The sequence below is a fragment of the Stomoxys calcitrans genome, chromosome 2, assembly GCF_963082655.1.
Source record: "Stomoxys calcitrans chromosome 2, idStoCalc2.1, whole genome shotgun sequence".
Lineage (NCBI taxonomy): Eukaryota > Metazoa > Arthropoda > Insecta > Diptera > Muscidae > Stomoxys > Stomoxys calcitrans.
Window position 1 is genome coordinate 75,375,802 of NC_081553.1, and position 26,524 is coordinate 75,402,325.

General features: G+C 38.1%; 1 protein-coding gene across 8 annotated transcripts in view; it reads left to right on the plus strand.

Annotated features, from left to right (window-relative positions):
• LOC106083468 (ankyrin repeat domain-containing protein 50) overlaps positions 1 to 26,524 on the plus strand; it is a 266,226-nt gene that overhangs the window by 164,118 nt on the left and 75,584 nt on the right. For all 8 annotated transcript variants that reach the window (XM_013246507.2, XM_013246508.2, XM_013246506.2 and 5 more), the window contains one exon: positions 5,284 to 5,347. The gene's annotated coding sequence lies outside the window, so the exon portion shown is untranslated. The remainder of the gene's footprint in view (positions 1 to 5,283; positions 5,348 to 26,524) is intronic.

A 26,524-nucleotide genomic window follows, 5' to 3' on the forward strand; every position in this document is an offset into this window, starting at 1 on the left:
TCGATTTGGCTGAAATTTTGCACGAGGTATTTTGTTATGACTTCGAACAACAGTGCTAAGTATAGCGCAAATCGGTACATAACCTGATATAGCTGCCATATAAACGGATCTGGGATCATGATTTCTTGAGCCTCTAGAGGGCGCAATTCTCATCCGATTTGACAGAAATTTTGTACAACGGCTTCTCTCATGACCTTCAACATACGTGTCTAATATGGTCTGAATCGATCAATAGATTTATATAGCTTCCATATAAACCGATCTCCCGATTTTGCTTCTTGGCCCTACAAGGCGCAATTCTTATCTGAATGAACTGAAATATTACACAATGGCTTTTATAATGTTCAGCATTCATTTATGATCCGAATCGAACTATAACTTGATATAGCTCCAATAGCATAACAGTTCTTATTCAATATTCTTTGTTTGCCTAAAAAGAGATACCCCGCATAGAACTCGACAAATGAGATCCATGGTGGAGGGTATATAAGATTCAGACCTCTAAGTAAAAAATTTTCAACCACCTTACCTCCCTTTTACCTAAATGTTGTGAGGTTGTGCCCTTTTAACAATTATCGAATCATTTACAGTTTCTCTGTAGTCGGTATTGTCGTACTTTTCATCTCGAAGAAATTTTCGTTACGGTCGTCGAACAAGCTTTAAGTCTTCCTTTGAATGACTTTTTTCCTGTCCTCTTAAAAACCTTTTTGCCACGGATACATCGGCGCAAAGTTTTTAACTTTACTTTCCCACATAGTTCTTTACTAGTTGAATTCATTTTTCAAACACGAATCCCTAATGTGGGATTCCCCTACCTTCACAAATCAAATAATGAAAGAATATTAAGACACGCATATCGACCAATATTGCGATTCCTTGTATTCACGAAGCAAATAAACAACGAAAACAGCCAAACTTCTGAGACGTAGTAAATCGAAACGACATTAAACGATACGACTGAAATCGAGGTATTACTGTATCTGCTTGTCAAAGAGTTCATTGAAGAAAAATTTAAGCGTAAATTGCAGTTGAATATTCGATGCTTACACTAGCAGACAAAATGTTTTTTAATGCTTAGCATACGTTTTTATAGTACCCAGTGTAGAATGAAGTTAAAAAATTTAACCAAAATGTGAAGCATTAAACTCAGGTATTTTTCACAATTATTTGTTTTCCTTGGAACCGACAAAAACCTGCTGATGGCGGCATAGAACAACTGACACCATTCGGTACAGGATGAATTTCTTAAAAAGTTTTCCAAATTTGATCCTTATCTCGCAAATCATTTCTGCTGTACGAGCACTGATTAACCCTTAAATGGATCCCAGTGGGTCACCTTACCGCACATATTTTACTAGGTTTTTGCCATGAGAGCTGATTGTTGCTTCTTAAGTCTCCCAATCGAAATGTTTTCTACCCAATAAAGTTTAAAATGAACTATTTCTTCGGTTATAACCGAAAAAAAAGTAAAAGCGTGCTAAGTTCGACCGCCCCGAATCTCGGTAACCCACCACCATGGATTCTGCTAAAAATGTATGCAAAATAGTTGAAGGGCATAATTTTATTCTACAAACCAAACTTTCTGCAAAAAAAACTGTCAGCAAAAATTGAAGCTTCTAAGAACCGAACATGGATAATCGAGAAACCGGTTTATATGGGAGCTATATCAGATTATAGACCGATTTGGACCGTACTTGGCACAGTTGTTGGAAGTCGTAACTGAAGGCAATCCTCAAAATTTTAGGTGAATCGGACAACTTCCAGGGGTTCAAGAATACAAATCGGGATATCGGATTATATGGGAGCTATATCAGGTTAAAGACCGATTCGGACCGTACTTGGCGTTGGAAGTCTTAGCAGAACACTACATGCAAAATTTCAGCCAAATCGATCTAAAATTGGGGCTTGTAAGGACTAAAAAAGGCAAATCGGGAGATCAGTTTATATGGGAGCTATATCGGGTTATAAACCGATTTAGGCAGTACTTGGCACAGTTGCTGGAAGTCATAACAGAACACTAAGTGCAAAATTTCAGCCAAATCGGACGAATATTGCGCCTTCCAGGGCTCATGAAGTCAAATCGGAGATCGGTTTATATGGGGGCTCAGATTTTGATCGGTTCAGATTTGGATATAGCCTCCATATAAACCGATCTCTCGAGTTAAGACCTAGGACTCATATATTTTGGACAGTGGGTTGTGTTGGGTCCATCGAAATTTTTTTTTTTAATATGGCTCCGATCGGTCCAGATTTGGATATAGCTGCCATATAGTCCGATCTCTCGATTTAAGGGCTTTGCGCCCATAAAAGGCGCTTTTATTGTCCGATTACGTTGAAATTTGGGCCAAGATCGTTTCAGATTTGGATATAGCTGCCGTATAGTCCGATCTCTCGATAGCCCAACCCGAGTTTTCGGCCCATAAAAAATGTATTTTTTGTCCGATTTCACCGAAATTTAGGACAGTGAGTTAAGTTAGGACCCTCGATACCCTTCTTGAAGATGGCCCAAATCGGTCTAGATTAGGATATAGCTGTCATATAGACCGATCTCTCGATTTAAGGTCTTGGCCCCATAAAAGGCCCAAGTATTATCCGATTTTGCTGAAATTTGACACAGTGACTTATGTTAGGCTTCTCGACATCCGTGTCCTATATGTTCTAGATCGGTATTGGATATATTTGCCAAAATGATCAATGCAAATTGCAAATTTTGCCTATGAACATTCCACTAAGAAACAGGGGCAAACTTCTCACATATCAATGAGTGCAGTCCGATTCAAGTTTAAGCTCAATGATAAGGAGTCTCCCTTTTATAGCCAAGTCCGAACGGCGTGCCGTAGTGCGACACCTCTTTGGAGAGAAGTTTTACATGGCATAGTACCTCACAAATGTTGCCAGCATTAGGAGGGGAAAGTCACCACTGAAAATTTTTCTGATGGTCTCGCCAGGATTCGAACCTAGGCGTTCAGCGTCATAGGCGGACATGCTAACCTCTGCGATCGGTCTTTATTTGGATATATTTGCCAAAATTATCAATATTGAACCAAAATTGAACAGTGACTTGTATTTATTAGACCACTCGCCGAACCACGTGCGGAATTTTGTCCAAATCGAACTATATTTGCATTTAGCTGCTATGGGTTCACTAAAAATGCATTTTTCACTGGATTATGACGAAGGGTGGTTTACATATATACCCGAGGTGGTGGTTATTTAAAGCTCGGCCTGGCTGAACTTAATGCCTTTTTAATTGTTTGTGTTCTAAAACAAATTTAGAATTTTGTTGAAACATTTTTTACTACTTTGTCCTGAGATGGCGTCGAGATACTTTTTTCGATTCCGACTCCGAGTAAAATTGCTCAACTCCGACCCAAAGACCCCGACTCCGCAGCCCTGGTCTTAACTTTGCCTGCGGTGATCATCATCTTTGAAGTCCGTTTTTCTATTCGTTTGTTTCTTTAGAGGCTCAAAGTCCGAAGAGATTAAGGACTACATATAAGTTTATGTGGATTTCGCTGCACATGTTATCTCACTACATACCCCTGATTTAAGATGAAGTAGGAACCAAGATTGGACTGGACTTTATCAAGTTTAAGCCACTCAAACCCTTACTTGATGTACATCATCCCCTTTGTCAATCTTATCTTATATATAAAATTCAATTTGTGTTTGTTTGTCGGTTTGTTTGTTCCGTATAGACTCAAAAACGGCTGAAACGATTACCTTAAAATTTTAAAAGATTGTGTAGGTTGGTCTGCAAGGAGACATAGGCTATATAATTTTTTGATATTGGAGATACCCTCCCCCTTACCCTAAAAGTTCCACCCAAAAATTAAAGTGGACCGATCGGGACAGTATGGGGTTCAAAATGAAAGGTATTCAGGAGTAGAGAACGAATTTCATAATAAAAGTTAGGTCCAAGTACCTGGGGGCCGCCCCAGCCCCAAAATCTCTTAAAATAGGTTTAATTGACGATCATGACAATATGGGACTCAAATGAAAAGTATTCGGGAGTATATTACGAATATGGTCAGGAAGGAGAAATATGCTTTATAATTTGTTCATATCGGAGGGGCGGACCCTCCCCGTTACCCCCAAAAAAAACTACCCAAAATCACAAGTGGATCGATAAAGACAATATGGATATCAAATGAAAGGTATTGAAAGGTAGAACACGAATATGGTATAAAAAATTGGATTCAAGTACCCAGGAAGTTGCCCTAACCCCAAAATGTCTAAAAGCAGAAAAATTTGTCGTCAATAACAATATGGGGCTTAAATGAAATGTATTCGGGAGTAGATTACGAATCTGGCATACAAAATCCCCCCATGGGCATACGACCCATCATGACTATATGATATGTTTCGGAATGTAGAGCACGAATCTTATATTTACTTTAATGGCCAAGCGACCACCCCCGAAATACCTCCTAAACCCGAAATATTTTCCAATACGGTAATATGGGACTCAAAAAGAAGGCATTCGGAAGTAGAGTAAAAATTTACCCAGCAACTGAGCAGGGGCAAACTTCTCACACATCAATGTGTGCTTTCCGATTCAAGTTGAGTTTATCAACGATAAGGGACCTTTTTTATATCGAGTCCGAACGGCGTGCCGCAGTGCGACACCTCTTTGTGGAGAATTTTTTACATGACCATGCATGATACCTCGCAAATATCGCCAGCATTAAGAGGGGATAGCCACCGCTCTAAATTTTGTCCGAAGTTCCACCAGGAACTCATAGGCAGCCATAGGCTACATTAGCACAAATTCGATATCCACATTCAGGGCGAAGTGTCCCCACCCTAAAAAGATATTAAAAGAGTTAAAAAAGGCGCAGCGGAACGAGCCCTATCCAGCTAGTCTTTAATATAAATAGACCTTAAATATAGATCACTTAGTCAAGCAGGTGATGTCTTTGTTCTGTGCATTAAGAAAAATGAACCTAAGTTATATGACGATTTCCTTGGAAAAGGCAACAACAATGAAATTGGTATTCGATGGGAACTCTTTAAATTACCAACACAAAAGCTTTTTATATTTCTTCAACCTTTTTATTTATTTATTTTTCATTTCAAATTAAATTAATTAGTTGACCATCCGAAATCAGTTCATTGTTATTTTTGTTAATGGGCAATTTTTCAAAATGTGTTTCTGTCAAATTCCTCATTAATTATTGCTTAAAAAAATTACTTCTGCCCTAATTTAACTTCATCTCATTTACAGATAACCAAATAAGTTCTAATTTATTTCTTATTGCTCTTCCCTCACTTTCTTTGCAGACACACCCATGCAATGGATTATTTTGGACTAATCTAGCTAACCAAAACAAAAAAAAATATACAGGTAAATTTATGCAAATTAAAACGACAGGTAATAAAAAACCAAACCTTAAATTAAAGGGGACACCAACATATAATGCCTCAACGAAAAAAGAAATGACTTGCAAGTACCCTTAGAAAAACACACACAAAAACGTGATATATGCATTCGAACTTCCAACATTTTGTGGAAGTGGCCTCATAAATAATATTTCTTGTTTTATCTTATGGAACATCTCCTTCTGTCTGGTTACAATTATCATATAAACGTCAAAGAAAGAAATGAACACAAATTAAGTATGCCCTTGTTCCCCCTGGGACACCCAAAGGCTCCATGATTTCAAAAAACTAAATGGAAAATGGGAAAAGTAAACGACAAGTGCTAATTGCACGGCACGGCAGCCATGGAACTATCGATATCGGATCATGGTTGCTGGTGGTCATTCATCGCGCTAAAGGCTTGCTCATTGATATCCAATGGGCTGGGCATTGGCATTTATTTTCTTAAAAGGCTCTATTGTTGATTTGTTGTTGAGACTATCATTGAAATTAGCATTGAAATGTGATTTAGACGAAGACAATAAGCCACCACCACCTACTCTGACCATTGCGGCCGGCGTTCGTTTAATAATTTTCTTGAATAATCACTTTCCGTCATAAAGTGTATGTTCTTGCATTGACTTCCACTCAAGTTTTGCCATAAACGTCACTTCTTTATGACTTACTTAACGCGATTTAATATTTTTTCCAAGTAGGTGTTGTTGGACAGAACGTACGTCAGATTGATCGGGCTGGTGGACACAGTGCAAGTACTATAAAGTATGTTAACTGTTGTGGTTAATCGGATATAAAATTAGCATATTGTCCCAGCAAACCACTTTTCTAATGAATTTCTATAGCACTTAAAGTTGATAAAATATTCTTAAAATATAAAATTAAGAACAAAAAACAAGTAAGGTAAGCCAGAAGTCGGGCGGTGGCGACTATGTAACAAATTCCCAGCATCTATATAGACCCTACATACTATTTTGAACCGATTTTGATGGACTTCGGCAGAGGTTTTTAGAGGGATAATAAAAGAATCCAAATCAAATATCGAGCAAACATATGCTATGTGACTCTAAAAGTGTAAATCAGACGGTGCTTATATATGGGAGCTATATCTAAATCGGAACCGATTAAATAAAATTCATTGAAGTTCACCAGTAATATCGGGAGCCGTAAGTGAATCCTTCATTTCGTGAGAATCTGTTTACAATTATTGCAATATTAGTCCAAATCGAAGGACCAGTTCCTATTGGCTTCTCTAGGTCAAAGCAAGTAAAAGCGTGCTAAGTTCGTCCGGGCCGAATCTGGGGAACCCATCACCATGAATTCTGCTAAAATGTGGGAGCTATATCTAGTTATAGACCGAATTGGACCGTACTTGGCACAGTTGTTGAGAGTCACAACAGAACACTATATGCAAAATTTGAGGGCTCAAGAGCTCAGTAAGGGCTAAAGAAGTCAAATCGAGAAATCAGTTTATATGAGAGCTATATCATGTTCTTTACCGATTTGAACTGTACTCAGCACAATTGGTGGGAGTCATAACAGAACACCATGTACATAATTTCAGCCAAATCGAATGAAAATTGAGGCTTCTAGGCGCTCAAGAAATCAAATCGGGAGATCGGTTTATATGGGAACTAAATCATATTTTTTGACCGATTTGGACCGTGCTTGGCACAACCAAATCGGACAAAAATTGTGGCTTCCATGGGCTCAAGAAGTCAAATCGGGAGATCGGTTTATATGGGAGCTGTATCCAAATCTGAACCGATATGGCCCAATTTGCAATCCCAAATGACGTACATCAATATAAAGTATTGGGTTGCCCAAAAAGTAATTGCGGATTTTTTAAAAGAAAGTAAATGCATTTTTAATAAAACTTAGAATGAACTTTAATCAAATATACTTTTTTACACGTTTTTTTCTAAAGCTAGCTAAAAGTAACAGCTGATAACTGACAGAAGAAAGAATGCAATTACAGAGTCACAAGCTGTGAAAAAATTTTTCAACGCCGACTGTATGAAAAATCCGCAATTACTTTTTGGGCAACCCAATATCTGTTCAAAATTTCAAGGGGCTAGCCCTACGCGTTCTACCGCAATCGTGGTTTCGACAGACAGACGGACGGATATAGCTAGTTCGAAACAGAATGTCGAGACGGTCAAGAACATATATATACTTTATGGGGTCCTAGATCAATATTTCCAGGTGTTGAAAGCGGAATGATTAGAATATTATACCCCATTCTATAGTGGTGGGTATAAAAAATTGTCTGTGAAAATTTTGAAGACGATCGGATAAAAATTAACATGGACAGACCAAAGGACTGGCAGTCGGATACAACATAGTCGATCCTTATAAACCGCAGGTCATTGTCTCGGCACGATATCGAGATACATTACGTGCACTTAATGCTATCGTCGTCAGTGCAGCTATGATAGCATCGTTATATCCAACTGAGTTCGGAACAGAATGGAGATTTTGAAATGCGTATCATCAGACCATAACAGATTCCACAATGCCATCTATGATTTTTCTGGTCTTTTTTCAATTAACGTTTTGTATTTCGCTAACCTAGCCTTATAGATTCCGCGTCTGCAAATTTTCTGCAAATATTTCGTGGTACTGCGGACAACTTTGGATATCGCTTTTGTTGCTAACTTAGTCCCAACACATGTAGATTTTAGTGAATTGCTCGAGGAATGGTTTACTCGCTTCACCAATATTTCAATGTCCTCCGCAGTCTGTAAGATGTACTAGGGATTGCGGGATTGATCTAATAAAAGACATCTGGAAATTTCCTCACAAACATTCCATTATCTAACAGAACCGAAACAAGGTTATGGTGCATATTTCCTCAGTCTCATTATCGGTGTCCAAAAAAGTATCTGGTAAGCTCCTCACGAACATTCCATTAAGAAATTATTTAATTTTTAAGCTCAATGGAAAAGGGTCTTCCGAATGACGTGCCGTGGGGTGACACCTCTTTGGGAATAGGCTTTTAGATGGCTTCTACGCATAAATGTCGCCAGCATTAGAATGGAATAACAACCGCAGAAAAATTTTCCTTTTGTAACATCTCGAAATATTGATATGCGACCCCATAAAGTACGTCCAGAAAAAATTGATACCAAGCCATAGTACCATTCAGTATTAATAGAAAGCAGCAAACACCGTGTAGTACCAAGCCAATACTGCATGGTATGGATGAAATATAAAATGTTTAGTACCGTTTGGTATTGTGATTAGTACCGTTTGGTATTAACAGTATATGCCTTTAACGCGAATTAAGTAATACCAGCTGGTTTTGGCAAAGTACCATCCTTTTGTAAGAGGCCACCGTAGCTCATGTCCGCCTATGACGCTGAACGCCTGGGTTCGAATCCTGGCGAGACCATCAGAAAAGAACTTTCAACGGTGGTTTCCCCTCTTAATGCTGGCAACATTTGTGAGGCACTATGCCATATAAAACTTCTCTCCAAAGAGGTGTCGCATTGCAGCACGCCATTCGGTATCGGCTATAAAAAGAAGACCCCTTATCATTGAGCTTAAAACTTGAATCGGACTGCACTCATTTATATAGGGTGATTTTTTTGAGGTTAGGATTTTCATGCATTAGTATTTGACAGATCACGTGGGATTTCAGACATGGTGTCAAAGAGAAAGATGCTCAGTATGCTTTGACATTTCATCATGAATAGACTTACTAACGAGCAACGCTTGCAAATCATTGAATTTTATTACCAAAATCAGTGTTCGGTTCGAAATGTGTTCAAATTTTGACAAATTTTGTTCAGCGATGAGGCTCATTTCTGGTTGAATGGCTACGTAAATAAGCAAAATTGCCGCATTTGGAGTGAAGAGCAACCAGAAGCCGTTCAAGAACTGCCCATGCATCCCGAAAAATGCACTGTTTGGTGTGGGTTGTACGCTGGTGGAATCATTGGACCGTATTTTTTCAAAGATGCTGTTGGACGCAACGTTACGGTGAATGAACACATTTCGAACCGAACACTGATTTTGGTAATAAAATTCAATGATTTGCAAGCGTTGCTCGTTAGTAAGTCTATTCATGATGAAATGTCAAAGCATACTGAGCATCTTTCTCTTTGACACCATGTCTGAAATCCCACGTGATCTGTCAAATACTAATGCATGAAAATCCTAACCTCAAAAAATCACCCTTTATATGTGATAAGTTTGCCCTGTTCCTTAGTGGGATGTTCATGGGCAAAATTTGCGATTTATCACCATCCGTTTGTATATATATTATCGATTGTCCCGATATTTCGAGTAGATCTACCCCCCCCCCCCCCCCAAACAACCCCTTAATAGGAAGCATTTGCCCATCATGACAATTTGGGTCTTAAAGAGAGTGGAGCTCAATATTGATAGCTTCTAGGGCACATACCCAAACCGGACATATTTGCTGCCTTTTGCAATAAGGGGTTTAAATGAAAGGTGTTTGAGATTAGAAAAAGGAATTGGGTATCTAGTTTTAAGTCCAATGGCAAAATGGGGTTCAAATAAATGATATTTGAAAGTAGAACACGATGCCGATATTGTCAAGGCAAAACTCCCCCAACTCGAACATATTGACTGACCATGTCCATATGGGGCTTAAATGAAAGGTATTGGGCATTAGAGCACGAAATGTATACCCATTGTTAGGATCAATTTTCTGGGGGTCTACTCCTTCCCCAAAACGGCTATTTTTCATTGACCATCTGATATCCGAATGTAGGACCATATATTTTAGGCCCCGCTTCTTTCCCAAAACAATCCCCCAAAGTGTACAAACTTACCGACCATGGCAAAATGTGGCTTAAATGAAAGAGTATTTGAGATTATAAAACGAATTTGATAACCTATTTTTAGGCCAAGTGTTTGGGGAACGCTTCATCCCATAAACACCCCTTAAACAAATGGCAATATGGGGTTTAAATATAAGGTAGTTGAGAGTAGAGCACGATGTTGATATGTTTCTCAGGGCCAAGTGTCTGGGGGGACCACATCACCCCCGAAAACACCCCTAAATCGTATACGTATTGGCCGATTATTGCAATATGGGGCTCAAATGAAAGTAAATTGGTAGTAGAGCACGAAATTCATAACCACTTTCGGGACCACGTTTCTGGGGGTCCACTCCACCTCCTAAACACATCAACCACCACCCTGGGGGCCTTCCCACTTCCAGAATCCCCATGACAATATCGGGCTCAAACAAAGTCTTAAATGACCCTAAACCCTCATAGATCAATAGAAATCATATGGGATTCAGATAAAGTCATTTATATTATTATACTTTTAGTCAAGCGATATACAGCGGTCAAAAAAAGTATTCATCATTAGCAAAATTGATAATAAATTCACTTATTTTGGGTAATTGAAGACAATTTAAAGTAAACAAATAATGCAGTTTTATGCAATAGTTTATTTTTCGTAATATGTTTTAAAATAAATTCAAAAAATAAATTTAATTAGCGCAAAAAATGCAATTTTATATAATAACACCAAAAACAGAACAAAAAAAGTATTCATCATTGATGTGCTATCATCAAAGTCAAATTCAAATATTATTTGGGAATCCCCCTTTTCTGTTTTATTTAGTACAGGAGGCTTTGCCCTTGACAGCAAATATTTATTTTAATTGAAAATATAGTTTTTGTCAAAATGGGTCGTAAGCAAAACGAGGTTTCTGATGAGGTAAAAGTTTTGATAATAAAACACCACAGGAATGGTTTAACTCAAAAAACTATCAGTGAAATATTAAATAGACCACGATCTACTATACAATCCATCATCAGAAAGTGGACAGAAACGAAAACTGTTGACAATAAACCAAGATCTGGTCGACCAAAAGCACTTTCAGTTGGAGATGTGCGTTGGCTAGTGCGGCAAGTTCAGAAAACTCCGAAGACAAATGCGACCATTCTTCGTAAAAACACTATGGAATATTTAGGGAAGGAAGTTACTACACAAACAATTCGAAATACACTCAAAAGGCATAGTTACAGAGGAAGAACTGCACGTAAGAAGCCCTTTATAAATAAAATAAACCGAGTGAAAAGGCTAAACTTCGCAAAAATGTATGTAAAACAGCCCGAATCATTTTGGAAAACAGTCATTTTTGCAGACGAGAGCAAGTTTAATCTTTTTGGGTGCGCTGGAAAGGTCATAGTGTACAGAAAACCAAATACAGAGCTTGAAGAACGAAACACAGTTGCTACTGTAAAACATGGTGGAGGTGGTTTAATGGTTTGGGGGTGTATGGCGGCTTCAGGAGCGGGAAATCTTGAAATTATTAATGGAGTAATGGATCATAAGTATTACATTGACATTTTAAAGAGGAATTTAAAAGATAGTGCTGTAAAACTTGGGCTTGGTAATAACTTTCAATATTATCAAGATAATGACCCCAAACATTCTGCTTTAAATACCAAGATGTGGATGCTGTATAACTGCCCCAAAGTCATTAAAACTCCTCCTCAAAGTCCCGAATTGAACTTAATTGAACATCTTTGGGAACATCTCGAACGCAAATTGAGAACGCGCAATTTTTCGAGCAAGAGTCAAATGCAACAGGTGATAATGGAGGAATGGACTAATATAGACCAAAATATAACCGCTAAATTAGTCCAATCGATGTCAAACCGTTTAAAATAAGTTATAAGACGCGGTGGTCGAATAACAAAGTATTAATTTTTTTAAATTATGTTATTTATTTTTTTGTTTTTTTGCAATGATGAATACTTTTTTTGTTTAATTTTTTGTGTTCAGCTGTAAAATGGCCCTTTTTGTTCCAATAAATACTATTTTTTTCTTTAAAAACAATGAAATTGTGTACATATATATCACACAAGCACTACTGCATCATTAGTTTAATATGTTTTTTTTCCAATTGTCTTTTGTAGACTTATTAAAAAAAAAACATTGAATGATGAATACTTTTTTTGACCGCTGTACATAACTATTTTCGTAGCATGGTACGAGTGTTCACTAAAAGCTTTTTAATTGTCGAAATAAATACTCAAAGGATAATTTTGTTCCATATAAAGTACAAAAAGGCGCAGCGGAGCGAACAAAAATTTCAATTAAAATAAAAATTTTGACGAAAATCTCTTCAAAAAAAAATTTTTTAAAAAAATGTTATACAAGAAAAATTTTTGATAAAATTTTCTGAAGAATTTAATTCGTCTATTTCCCTCTTTTATATTAATCATTTAAATCTTTTCGTCATATTTCGAACATATTCCAGCTCGATATCATATTCAATGCTTTCTATTCAAAGAATAGCTTAGCAAAGAACTTATAAAAGTTAGGCAAATATGTGCTGTCTACAAAACACTTTGACTGGCATGGTGGATCGCGATTTCTGATACACCATGTATCTTATTCAGCATCTTTGTCAAATTGATTAAGGTGCTCTACATACCCAACGACTATTGAGTACTGTGTAGAGCACACTTTTGCTTCAAAACAGGGCTCAATAAGTCCTCTAACTCTCCTTGGAGCAATAAGAGAGAAGAAAGGCTTACTTTCCATTATTCCGATACAAACTTAATATCAATGCTAAGAACAACAAACAAATCCTTAATTTTAACAAAATTTTTCATTTAAAATAATCTGATAATAACACCCTATTTTCCATATAAATTAATTAATGAAAAAACCTAGGATAAGTTCGGTAAGTCTTAAGTCTGAAATCCGACTCATTTCAAAAATGGTTATCCATTATGATGCTAACAGATCACAGCTCCTGGTGGTAATCGAATCCATGATCCCTGCACCTACAACTCGAAATCGCTACCAGCACGAGAGATAACTTCACATATCACCATCTCAAACCAAATTGTCAGTCAACTGCTTTTGACTTCCTTTGCAGCTTCACGCTTGAGTTTTAGGAAATGAGAAACATTTTTGTTTTGTTGTTCTTTTTAAAACCTTTTACCAATTTTTATGATGCTTACGAAATTGCCTTTCCTAACTGACAAAATGTGCCATTTGGTATCTATATTTGGTTTGGCCTGGTTAGTATCAAAACTTTTTGGTTTACCTCACATTGGGTTATATATCTAAAACTGAAAGCAATTACCAACGAAACACACACACACACACACGCTGAGGGAGTAAACATTTCATTCCACCAAAGCAACAACCAAACTAAACGACTATCACCATCACCAACGCAAAACTGAAGAGACTAATGCAAATGCGGTTTTTGTGGCCCACCAAATTGTGGCTTGAAATTTGTATTCCAACGGAAATTTAGCAACAATTAACCTTATTTAAGAAAGCTTTTAAAACATTAAATGCAGCAAATTGAGTTTTAACAAAATAAAATTAAGTTAAGTAGATGATGGAAGAGCCATTACCACCACTCCAATTTCTTTTTTAAATTAAACACATCTTCAAACAAAAAGTTCAAAAACTTTAATAAATTATTCTAATATTGTCTAATTAAGAGACTTCGTATACACAAAAGAAGAGATAGTTGTTGAGCGCTTAACTATTTTGCTATGCAAAGAAACTCATTTAAGGAGATTTAGCAAAAAAAACGCGGAGAATTTTTCTATTTGGCTACTTCTTTTTTTTTTTTTGAGCAAAAGCAATTTAAATGTGTAATCATACGACAAGGTCAAAATCGTAGTATACACATACACTCACAATTTCAAATGGAATGAAATTACTAAAGGATGACAGCATCCTTTCGCGTTTACAGTAGATGTGTGTGTGTGTGTGTATGAAAGTGAAGACACCACCTACATTGCATTGCAAGTTGAGTTCTTCTCGTTTGCAACCTTCTCGAACACCAACCGGGCCAAGTATAAATATTTCTCTATGTTCTGAGGAGTATAAACACCTTGTGCTACATTCGAAGCTAGTCAGGTATTCAACCCATCCATACTCGCTTGTGTTACCCCAAAGCAACATATACAAAACTAACAACATAATAACTTGGAGCATATGTGCAACCTTTAGAAACAGTGGGTGCTTGTAGTTCAAGAACTCATTTTGAAAATTTCAAAATAAACAAGTAAAGAGGGGCTAAAGTCGGGCGAAGCCTACAACACATTGGATATGCAGACTAAATCGTGGAATTTCAAATTTGCTTATTTTTAATATGTAGAATTTCGATCAAAATCGGTGCATTTGTAGGAGCTACAGAGTAATTTGTGCAAATTTTTGAGAAGATCGATTGATATATGGGTTAGCAAAAGTGAAAATCGGGAGATGCCGAATTAATTATCTCGTTATTTGTAAACCGATTCTCACGAAATTTTCCACTAGCGACACTCTTATAAATATCGACATTATTGGTGAATTTCATAGAAATCGGTTCAGATTTGGATATAGCTCCCATATATACGTTCGTCCGAATTGGACTCATAATGCAATAATTTGGTCATTTGTTAACCGATTCACACGAAAATTGGCACGAAGGTTTCCTTATGACTCCCATTATTGATATTGAATTTAATAGAAATCTGTTTAGATTTTGATATAGCTCCCATGTATGGGCTGCCCAAAAAGTAATTGCGGATTTTTTAAAAGAAAGTAAATGCATTTTTAATAAAACTTAGAATGAACTTTAATCAACCTGTTTTACACTTTTTTTCTAAAGCAAGCTAAAAGTAACAGCTGATAACTGAAAGAAGAAAGAATGCAATTACAGAGTCACAAGCTGTGAAAAAATTTGTCAACGCCGACTATATGAAAAATCCGCAATTACTTTTTAGGCAACCCAATAGTTATGTCCGTCCGTCCGTCTGTCGAAATCACGAGAACAGTCGAACGCGTAGAGCTAGACACTTGAAATTCTGCACAGATGCTTTATATTCATGTAGGTCGTCCAAGATCCCATAGTTTTTATATTTTTGATCCTCGTGGCATTTTAAGTCGATCTAGCCTTGTCCGTCCGTCTTTCGAAATCACTATAGAGGTTGAATGCGTAAAGCTAGCAGCTTGAAAATTTGCACAGACACTTAATATCGATCTAGGTCGTTGGAGATTGCAAATGGGCAATATCGGTTCAGATTTGGATATATCTCCCATATAAACCGATCTCCCGATTTGACTTCTTGAGCCCATGGAAGCCGCAATTTTTGTCCGATTTGGCTTAAATTGCATTTGAAATTGCACGTAGTGTTCTTTTATGGCTTCCAACAATTGTGCCAAGTACGGTCCAAATAGGTATATAACCTATAGCTCCCATATAAACCGATCTTCCGATTTGACTTCTCAAGCCCCTAGAAGCCACAATTTTCATTTATAGACCGGTCCGGTTCTCACTCACATATCAAATGACTCACATGCGACACGTCTACTCACGTCCACACCTCTTGTGTACACTTTTTGACTCTTGTGTACACACTTTGACTCTTGTGCATACATTTTGACGTTTAATCAGTGGTTGTTTGAAAGCTATTCCAAAAGGTGGATCTATGAGAAGCGTATTCAACATTGACAAAACAGCCACTGAACTCTCCCACTTCAAATTCCAAACCATGAAATTGCTTATACCGTGGATATATCGAATATAAAACCATTCTTGGGACACATCGGGAAGAAGCTCAAAGAAGCCTATTTATCATCCCAGCAAAATAAATTCATAAAGTTGGAAACATTAATAGTTCTGTGTACATACTGTAAGCCCTACAATGAAGCGCATCGTTTCTTGCGCTGAATTCAGCGCTACTTTTACACTGAAATCAATCAATTTAAGTTAAATCAATGGATCGCTCTATATGAGAGCTTCCTCAAGATAGTCCGAGTAAGTATCGTACATATTCAAAACAATCTCTTTACGAAAGTTTTATTTTCAAACCTTAGATCTCTTGCATTTGAAAAGTTTTCTTTTTATTCCACTGTGCTCGGATAAACGTATAGCGTTTTCATAATGTACACTTGGCAAGTACACATATTTTATTATTACGCTCGAATAACTGAAAGCACTATTGAGAAAAATATTTACAAAATGCTTTCGGGGCGTTTTCAGTGGTAACAACAAATTGAAGATGATGTATTTGATTTGAACATAAATAAGGACCAAACAGTGAGAAGGAGGACAAATACTCAAGAGTCGTACAATTTGAAAAGCAATTTCCTGCAACTGCAGGCACAACCTTCAGAGAAATCGAAAAAAAAATAAACAGTCATGTTAACAATGAGTTCGATAATCGACTATGGGGTTAACAATAACCGCTACAAACGTTTAAAAGTTGAAAAGCAAGGCAATCAGATAAAATATTTCATACAAATATTAGAAAATAATAAAATCATTACAGCGATATAAAAGTTTAAATACGAAATGCTGTGACGTATAAGTCTGTGTGATTTAATTCCAAGTAAAGTTGAAAGTACTTGGTCAGCGAAGGAATCAGGCCCACGGGAGAAGTGTTCTCATGATGAGAGTTTCTTCCAGTTAACCACCAGAATGATGCAGGGGCTTAGTCTCACAGGCAAAATTGTAAATTTTTCACAATCAGGGGCAAATATCTCACATATCAATAAATGCTGTCCGATTCAAGCTTATTTTTAGCTCTTTAAAAAGGGCCTCTTCTTAGAGCCCGTTCCGAACGGTATGCTGCAGGGGGAGAAGTGTTTATATAGCTGTCATGTCACAAATGTTCGCAACAACTACTGAACATTTTTCTGATTCAGCTTCGTACGTGAAAATGCTAACCAGTGCTTACGCCCTAAGTAGCTCGCACAAGCGAGGGTTCACTAATTCAATAGCACTATCACCACTCCTCAGATATTCATTCCTGGTTAAATCGTTAGCCGCCTCATTCCCCGCTATCCTTTGATGGAACAGAGCCTGATATCCTGCCCCATGGTTCGGAAAAACTTCTTGCGTCTACTAATCAGTCCAAGCTTCACAAGACCCTACCCCGTAAGTCTGTCCACGTATGTATACAGTCGCCAGTTCCTTCAGAACTGCGAAGATATCCCGCTGAATGATGTGCTGCAAATGCAATATAAATTAACCCATGAACTTTCCATTAACGAACAGGGGCAAACTTTTCACATATCAATGAGTGATGTCTGTTGCAAGTTTAATCTCAATGAAAGGGACCTCATTTTTAAACGACATGCCGCAATTCAACTCCTCTTTGTGGAGAACCTCACAAAAGTCGCTAGCATTTGAAGGGGATAAGACGTTTTTTCTTATGTTCAGGGCAGGATTCGAACCCAGGCGTTCAGCTTCATAAGCGCACATGCTAACCTCTGCGCTATGGTGGCCTGGAAATGGAAATTTGCTCACGAAAATTCCACTAAGGAATAAGGGGTTAGCTTCTCACACATATACTACACTCTCTTTGGGGAGGACTGCTGTCCTCTTTATGGAGAAGTTTTTACATGACTGCTATGCCATGTAAACATCGCATAGTACCTCACAAATGTCACCAGCATAATAAGGACTGCCGTCAATTAACTTGGTTAACCCGAAGCCTATGCTCATGCAACTCTGTGCAACAGCGAAACGGTCGGTAGGACGGCGAAAATTCTATGGGGGGATTCAGATCGCGAGAAGACGAGGCTATTACTGAAAGGAAGTAAGAAGGAGGTCAGTATGGCTATTAGTATCATAACGAGACACATAAGACTACGAGCTCACTTATGTAAAATAGGTGCGGCAAGTGATAACATGTGTATGTATAACATGGCATGCGGGGAAGATGATGAGACGTTGGAGCATCTCCTTTGTCATTGCCCGGATTTCGCGTCTAACAGATACCGGCACTTAGGTGGGGACACAATACCAGACATGAACTAACTTAGAGTCGTGGCATTGAAAACGATTAAGGATTTTGTAAGTATCACAGAATTCCTCACTTATATTTTATTTTTCGAGGTTATTTTTAGTTTTTAGAGCGCACAACAAGCCGATTACTGGCTTATTTCCACCCTCTTTTCAAACTAACCTAACCACTGTGCGACGCGTTTCGTCTTTTGGTTAGAATAACTCATCGGTCATATTGGGTGTGGAGACTTCAACGGCCATGCATTGGTATGTCGTACTTATATCGATTATACCGCGAAAATTATCGACCCATCAATTCGCTGGCCGGTCAAAAAGGCGCTGGTTTGAGTCGATGTGTGAGAACTCACATTGTCATGGTGAACAATGATTCGTCTTCCCTTGTTCGTTTTTTGAATTTCTCCCAAGAGTTTAGGCAAATTGTGGTTTACAAAATTGTTGTATACCACTCAGAGTTGACTGTCGTAAGTTTTTTAAGCGGAACAGCCGCCACATTACCAGCTTTGGCGAAAAAACAGGCGGTAATTTGCTTCGAAGTGCTTCTTCCACGAAATGCAACTTTTGTTGCATTTGGCTTGTCTTCCAAGACTCACACGGTCGATTGTTGTTTTTACGTGTTCATGCAATTTTGAATGTATTCTGGTGTAAGAAATGCCGAAGGATGCCTCTATCTTACGGTATGTCACTGGACGATATTGCATTATAAGATCACGCAAGCATCAATGTTCTCTGGTACAACGGCCTTCACAAATGATGGTCGTACGTCATATAATTCTGAGTACGATTATGCCAGAAATTTTCAGATTTTCCAATGGTAATATCAAATTGCACCTGGCAACACTTGGTGTTAGGATAGGAGTAGAGCGCATTTAGTCCACTTCTGACCCTCTTATCGTCGTTCCTTCTCCTGTTCAAAAACTAGTCAAGAATCACACTCATGATCTGCGTAAAGTGGGGCAGCTCTACCCCATTCAGGAAGAATCCCCTGAAAACAACCAACTTCCACCTTCAGGTGAATTGTACATTTTGCCCATGAACATTCCACTAAGGAACAGGAGCAAACTTCTCACATATCAATGAGTGCAGTCCGATTCAAGTTTAAGCTCAATGATAAGGGACCTCCTTTTTATAGCCGAGTTCGAACGTCGTGCAACACCACTTTGGAGAGAAGCTTGAATTGAGAATGTTATTGATCACCAAGAACCACACAACAGGAGATAAGACCCAACGCGGTCAATTTCCTATAGTACCATCTTCCTAAACTATTTTCCGCTAATAATACGTAAATAATCCTTTAGCATTGTAACAACCCAATTCACCAGGAAGAGGGGCTTGGGGTCCTCATTGACACCAGACTGTCGTTTATGAAGAAAGATAACCGCCAAAGTAAAGTTTCACGACCTAACCATTAGGTCAATGCAGAAAAACCCTTAGAAGGTTTGCCGTTCTCTAACAGTTTTCTCAAATCTCTTCAATATTGCTACACGTTTAAGTACAGCCCCCATATAAAGATAACGCTTTTTGTCCTCGAAAAGCGTGACATGGCTTTTCGTATCGAAGGCCTTCCATAAGTCAAAAACCACGGGGATTGTCCTATAGCACGGCATGACCTGGGGGACTTCGGTTAATATGCACGGTGATGTCGTGCAAAGCAGTTTTCGCGCTATGATATTTACTAAATTCATGATGATGTTCAGCACTTGGAAATTCTCCAAAAGGGCATATACAGAGAGAATCTTGTGAATTTAAATAAATTGATAGTTGTTGTTAATGATCCTCGTTAAGCTCCATAGATGAGTGAGCTTGTTCTGGTCCATAAACCCTAAAGCCGTGTGAACGTAATGGCTATTGAAAGACGCCAATAATTCACCTTGTCATATCGAGAATGTAGTCTGCCAAAACCATACTTAGCTGATTATTAAAGCAGTTCCAGATTTGGCTGCTACCAAACATTCAAATAATTCTAATCCAAGCTCAATGCATGACAGGAGACCAATTCCCCACCTTCATTTCTTGTGCGATCCTTACGAATCATTTGATTTGATTTCACCAGAATATTTGATACAAAAATATTTTCCCTTTGGCAACGCTGCTTAAATCATTGGTCGCAATGTCTCTCAAAACAACATTACAATTAAATCCTTTAATACCTTATTATTAAAGCAATGGTCATTATACAAAATATTTAATATATGTCCAAAAATTTAAAATTCAATTAAGGACAAAGCAAATCACCTTCGATTATCTTATGCACAATCACAATAGCAGTAAATAGTTACAAAGTGATTTATTTATTTATTGAAAAAGCTCTCAGATGTCACTACACATACACAAGGGTCCTTTTTGATACATCCGGTATGGTTATTGTTCTCGGTGTTCACGGCATTCTCTGGGCATACTACTCACATGAACATATCGAAATTCCCTTTGTCCTGTCACTTCCGTTTTTGCGAATTGTTCAATTTATCGAATTGTCATTTCGTCCTCACATATCATTGACACAACAACAGCATTGCTGATGGTGGTGGTAGTCGTGGTGGCACATGGATTGATTTGGGAATTGTTTCAATTTGACTGTGAGTGACAGGGTGTCACAAACTTGTGGCACACAACTAAAATGGACTACCATAGAGAACAGGATAATCTAATAAAGTGTTTGGGCTTATGTGTTAGTGAGCGTGAGTGTGTGTTGGTGTAATGCATGTACAGGCTTATAAATAGGTAAAAGCCAGAGGTCAATATTAATGGTGTAATGGGTTGTACCGAAGGTGTGACTTGAAATCCTGCATAAAATATCACATTGCGATTCAGTTGCAATCACTCTCTCACATTCCTTAAAACATCATATCACAAAGCAAAAAATGTGCCAAAATTTTCTATAGCAAAGAATTTTTGATGAAAAATTCTTCGTTGTATCCCGAACAATAATTCATGGCGTCGTCCGACCATTTTTTTAAAAGACAAAGGAAATGAAGAAACGTTATCGACAACGGCTGTGGGGTTAAATTGGACCTTACGAATAGACCATTTGAACCGGTGCCGAGGGCATGATGTACACGAAGTTATTTTTTACATGTTAATAGTGCGAATCGTGGGAACCCAACACCATGAATTCTGCTAAAAATTTACACAAAACACATTGAGTTGAAAGGCATAACTTTACTCTAAATAAATTTCCCACGAATTCCCCATTAAGGAACAGGTGATACTACTCTCATACCAATGAGTGCAGTCCAATTAATGTTTAAGCTCAATGATGAGGGGCCTCATTTTTTTATTGCGGATTCCGAACCACGAGCCTCTTAGCGACACCATTTGGTAGATAATTTTTCACATGGCAGGATACCTCACAAATGTAGCCAGCGTTAGTAAGGACAAAAACCACCGCCAAAAAAATTTCTAATTTTCAAGTCGGGATTTGAACGTAGGCGTTCGGCGTTAATAACTCAAGTCGAAGGGCCACGTTTTATAAGAGCTATATTTAAATCGGAACCGATATGACCCATTTGCAATCCCCAACGATATCAGTAAGAAGTATATGTGCAAAACTTCAACCGGCTCGCTTTACGCGTTCGCCCGCTATACTGATTTCGACAGATTGACGGAGGAATGGGCATTACTAGATCGACTAAGAATGTCGAGGCGATCAAGAATATGTATACTGGGATCGAAGATCAATATTTCGAGATGTTACAAATGTTTATTAATATAACCGCATCCTATGGTAATGGGTATAAAAAGTTATTTTGACTATACGATCCGAATTTGAGCCTCTGGAGGGAATCTAATCTTTAGCTCAAGAGACAAATGACTGCCAGGTACAAGAAAATACAACAAGAATTTCTACAGCACATACATTGTAGGTATTTGAATGTGTGAAAACAATAACTTCCATAAGTAAACAACGAATACAGCTGATCATAATACAAAATCATAATTGAGTTGTGCGAAAATTTAAGGCTTTCTAATTGTGTATCATAACATCATGAAATTGAACTTGTCATCCTTTTCAATATTCACAAATATTAAAAAGAATGCACTTTCATCGTAAACAACAATCCAACGTTTTTCATAAAAGAAATTTACTTGCCGAAAAATCTACTATCTCCGCATTAGTAATCCACTCTCACTACCAACTTAGTTGCTTCATAACATAGTAACCCCCGCAAATTCTTCTTCCAGCGTATGCTGAATATTCTATCAAGAATTGGTGTCGAAGAATGATTCTGAGAATTGTTCCAGTCTTTTCCAAACTTTATAAAAATGGAATCATGGACATACCTTCGTTACTTCAGAATTCCTCAATAGGCATTATAATCAGCATGACATATAATCGATATGTGGTGTCTACCCCGACACATGCTATTCTCTGATCTTTCCCGAACTCCGAGAGACAAGTCATCCTGTCTACCGCAAAGATCGAGTTTTTATCGTCCTCAAGCATGTTACGGCGCCCATTTTTCGCTAGGGAATGCGGAGCTTAAAATCCATAATACAATACAAAATACAAATTTGGCCCATGAACATTACACTAAGGAACAGGGGAAATCTTCTCACATATCAATGAATGCAGTCCGATTCAAGTTTAAGCTCAATGATAAGGGACCTCTTTTTATAGCCGAGTCCGAACGGCGTGCCGCAGTGCGACACCTCTTTGGAGATAAGTTTTACATGGCATAGTATCTCACAAATGTTGCCAGCATTAGGAGGGGAAAAACACCGCTGAAATTTTTTTCTGATGGTCTCGCCAGGATATGAACCCGGGCGTTCAGCGTCATAGGCAGACATGCTAACCTCTGCGCTACGTTGGCCTCCTAAAATCTATAATAGTCTAGATTTATTATCCATGACTCCTAATCCAGATATGGTGTAGAACAGCGACGTAGCCATGAGGCTTCACCTTCACCTGAGGCTATCGGGAACGAGCCACAATTGTTAAAGTTTCGCTTTAAGAACGTTATGCACCTCAAACGTTGTTTTTTTTTTTGCTTCATTGCTCATTTTTTGCGCCACATAATGGATTAGTTTTTATAAATGCGTATTTGATCCTAAAAAGACGTGGCAGATTGGCCAAACGATTTCATAGTTTTTTGTCACCATGTGTTTGCTACCATGTGTTTAATGACAAAAATCTTTAGCGCAAAAGGCAAATGGTTGCCAGGTACAAGAAAATACAACAAAAATTTCTACAGCACATATATTGTAAGTATTTGAATGTGCATAAACAACAACTTCCATAATCATACAGCATATCATACAACGAATACAGCAGATCATTATACAAAACCATAATTGAGTTGTGGCTTTCTAATTGTGTATCATAACATCGAAGTAAACTGAGATCTGCTTATAATTGCTAAAATATTGAGCTTGAATCATATTACAACATGAAATTTAACTTGTCATCATTTTTAATATTCACAAACATTAAAAAGAATGTAATTTCATCGTAAACAAAGCCCAACGTTTTCCACAAAAGTAGTTAACTTGCCGAAAAATTCCTTTATGTGAAACGAATTATTTTTTTTTCGTGTAATTCCAATATGGGTGACTAAACTCCAGTACCTTGTACTTAAAATAGGTAAGGTAAGGTAAGAGCGGTTAAACAATTTTGAAGTACATTGTGATACCACAGTAGCGACAGACCAGGGCCTCTGGTAAGAATCGAACCCACGACACCATACTGGCAATCCGATCACGCTACCAACTCGACTACCACGCCTTACTCAGGAGTAGGTAATGTTAGGTTGAAAAGAGGGTGCCTATATTAATCCTACCCATGCCACTATGGACATACATCTATGCCAGTAATCGGGTTGTTGTGCGATCTAAATACTATAAAGTTACCTCGAACAAGAAAATTTAAGTCAAGAATTCCGTGATGCATACCAAATCTCTAATTGTTTTCCACCACGCCCCTAAGTTGGTTTGTATCTGGTATTGTCTCCCCACCTAAGTGCCAGTGTCTGTAAGCCGCCAAAGCCGGCTAATGACATAGGATATGGTTCAACGTCTCATCATTTTCCCCGCATGCCCTACACATGCTATCACTTGCCGCACCGATTTTACATAAGTGAGCTCGTATTCCTATGTGTCCTGGTAAGATACCGAAAGCTTTACTCATCTCCTGCTTGCTTCCTTTCAGTAATATACTCATCTTCTCGGATCTCCCCATAGGATTTTCGTCGTCCTACCGACCGTTTCGCTGTTCCACAGTGTTCGTAGCCCACGCTCTTCAATCGGACTGCGTCCTCTGGTCTTCACTGCCAAATCGTCTGCTTACTCAAGAGGTAATAGTGCTAGCTTTATCTTTCTGGCATTCTCGTTACCCATTCCTCATCACCAAATTCGATGTCACCCGTTGAATTTGTCTCTCAAGAGATGGTACAGCCTTTATGGAAGAAGGGCCACAACAATATCTCAGGGAATTGTACGGCAGGCAAAGCTTTTAAGTCTATTACCTTCCATACACATTCTAAAGAAACTGGAATATGTGCTTAAATCTTTTTTTCTTTTAAATAATGACCGAAGGTCAGCGGATAAAATGCGGCAAATTGGTGATTGTAAACTCTCTGGATTAAGGTAGCCTAATCAAAACTTCGAGAGGTCTATCGCTTTGATGTCTTTGAGCAGAACAATAATATCACCCATCATGACATGACGGTCATTGTCTAATTGCAAAACATGTAGATGGACTAAGGTTGCAAATAGGTTAGGTTAGGTTTAAGTGGCAGTCTGTCAGTCACTTAGACTTTTTCGTCCATTGTGATACCACAGGAACAGAAGAAGAAAGATGCCTTTTAGTTTCTACCGTTGAGCCATCTGGATCGGTTTAAAAAGCCCAATACCTTGCCAATGTTCATATGCGCTAAATCAGACAGGTTCTAAAAAGATATGAGAACCAAAAGTGCAACTCCTTCTGACTGCTAGTGTGGAACTCACACACACAAAAGGTGTTCTATAGTCTCTTCTTTTTCGATGTCCTCGCAGCTTCTGCAAAAGTCGTTGCTGGCAACCTTCAGTCTGTCAGCATGTTTTCCGATTAGACAGTGACCTGTCATGACGGACACAATGACTTAGACGTCGGTTCTAGCCATGACAGCAAAGGTTGCAAGTAATGTTTAGAATATCTGCTCTTTTCGTGAGACGCAATGGCGGGAGGAAGGAATTCAACTTTATTAATTTCCGAATTTGACATCTCTAACGAAAAGTATGTGGGTGAATGCCTCACACTCAGCGATCATTTTGGGACTTAGGTTACATTAGGTTAAGAAGGTACGGATATTAATGCACCCCATGCCACTATGGACATACACCAAAGCCAGTAATGTGTGGTACAAGAAAACAAACGTAATATCTAAAATTTATTGGGCACCCCCTTCAGAAACCGCTAGCTAGTTTGAGTTCAAATCTGTCATTCGACTTGTATGTCAAACTTTTATGTAAAAAGTATTTGGGGGAGTTGAGTTCGATTATGCCTTAATCGAAAATAGAAGGAAGATCCTAAAGGGGTTTTTGAGTCTTTGAGTTAGTAAGAAATTTGATGCGAGAAGGGTCATTGAAAAAAATGTATCCCCCTTATCAAACCAAAAGTAAACAAAATTATTAAAAACAAGTAAAAGCGTGCTTAGTTCGTCCGGGCCGGACCCACCACAATGGATTCTGCTGTAATATGGGAGCTATACCTGTTTTTAGACCGATTTGGACCGTACTTGACACAGTTGTTGAGAATCATAACCGAACACTATGTGCAAATTTCGGCCAAGTCGGACAAAAGTTGCGGCTTCCAGGGGCTCAAGAATTCAAATCGGGAAATCTGTTTATATGGGAGCTATATCAGGTTCTTGGCCGATTTGGACGGTACTTAGCAAAGTTCTTGGAAGTCATAACAGAACACTACGTGCAAAAATTTCAGCCAAATCGGGTGAAAATTGAGGCTTTCAGGGGCTCAAGAAGTCAAATCCCGAGATCGGTTTATATGGGTGCTATATCCAAATCTGAACCGATATGGCCCATTTGCAATCTCCAATGATCGACATCAATATAAAGTATTGGGTTGCCCAAAAAGTAATTGTCGGTAATATAGTAGTAATATAGTCGGCGTTGACAAATTTTTTCAACGGCTTGTGACTCTGTAATTGCATTCTTTCTTCTGTCAGTTATCAGCTGTTACTTTTAGCTTGCTTTAGAAAAAAAGTGCGCGAAATTTTGTTTACATTTGTTTGTTTGGCGTCAATTTTAATATGGGTACCACATGTATTGAAAGAAATTCATTTAACAAACCGAATCAACGCTTGTGATATGCACCTTAAACGCAATGAATTCGATCCGTTTTTAATACGAATCATAACTGTAGATGAAAAATGGATCGTTTACAACAACGTT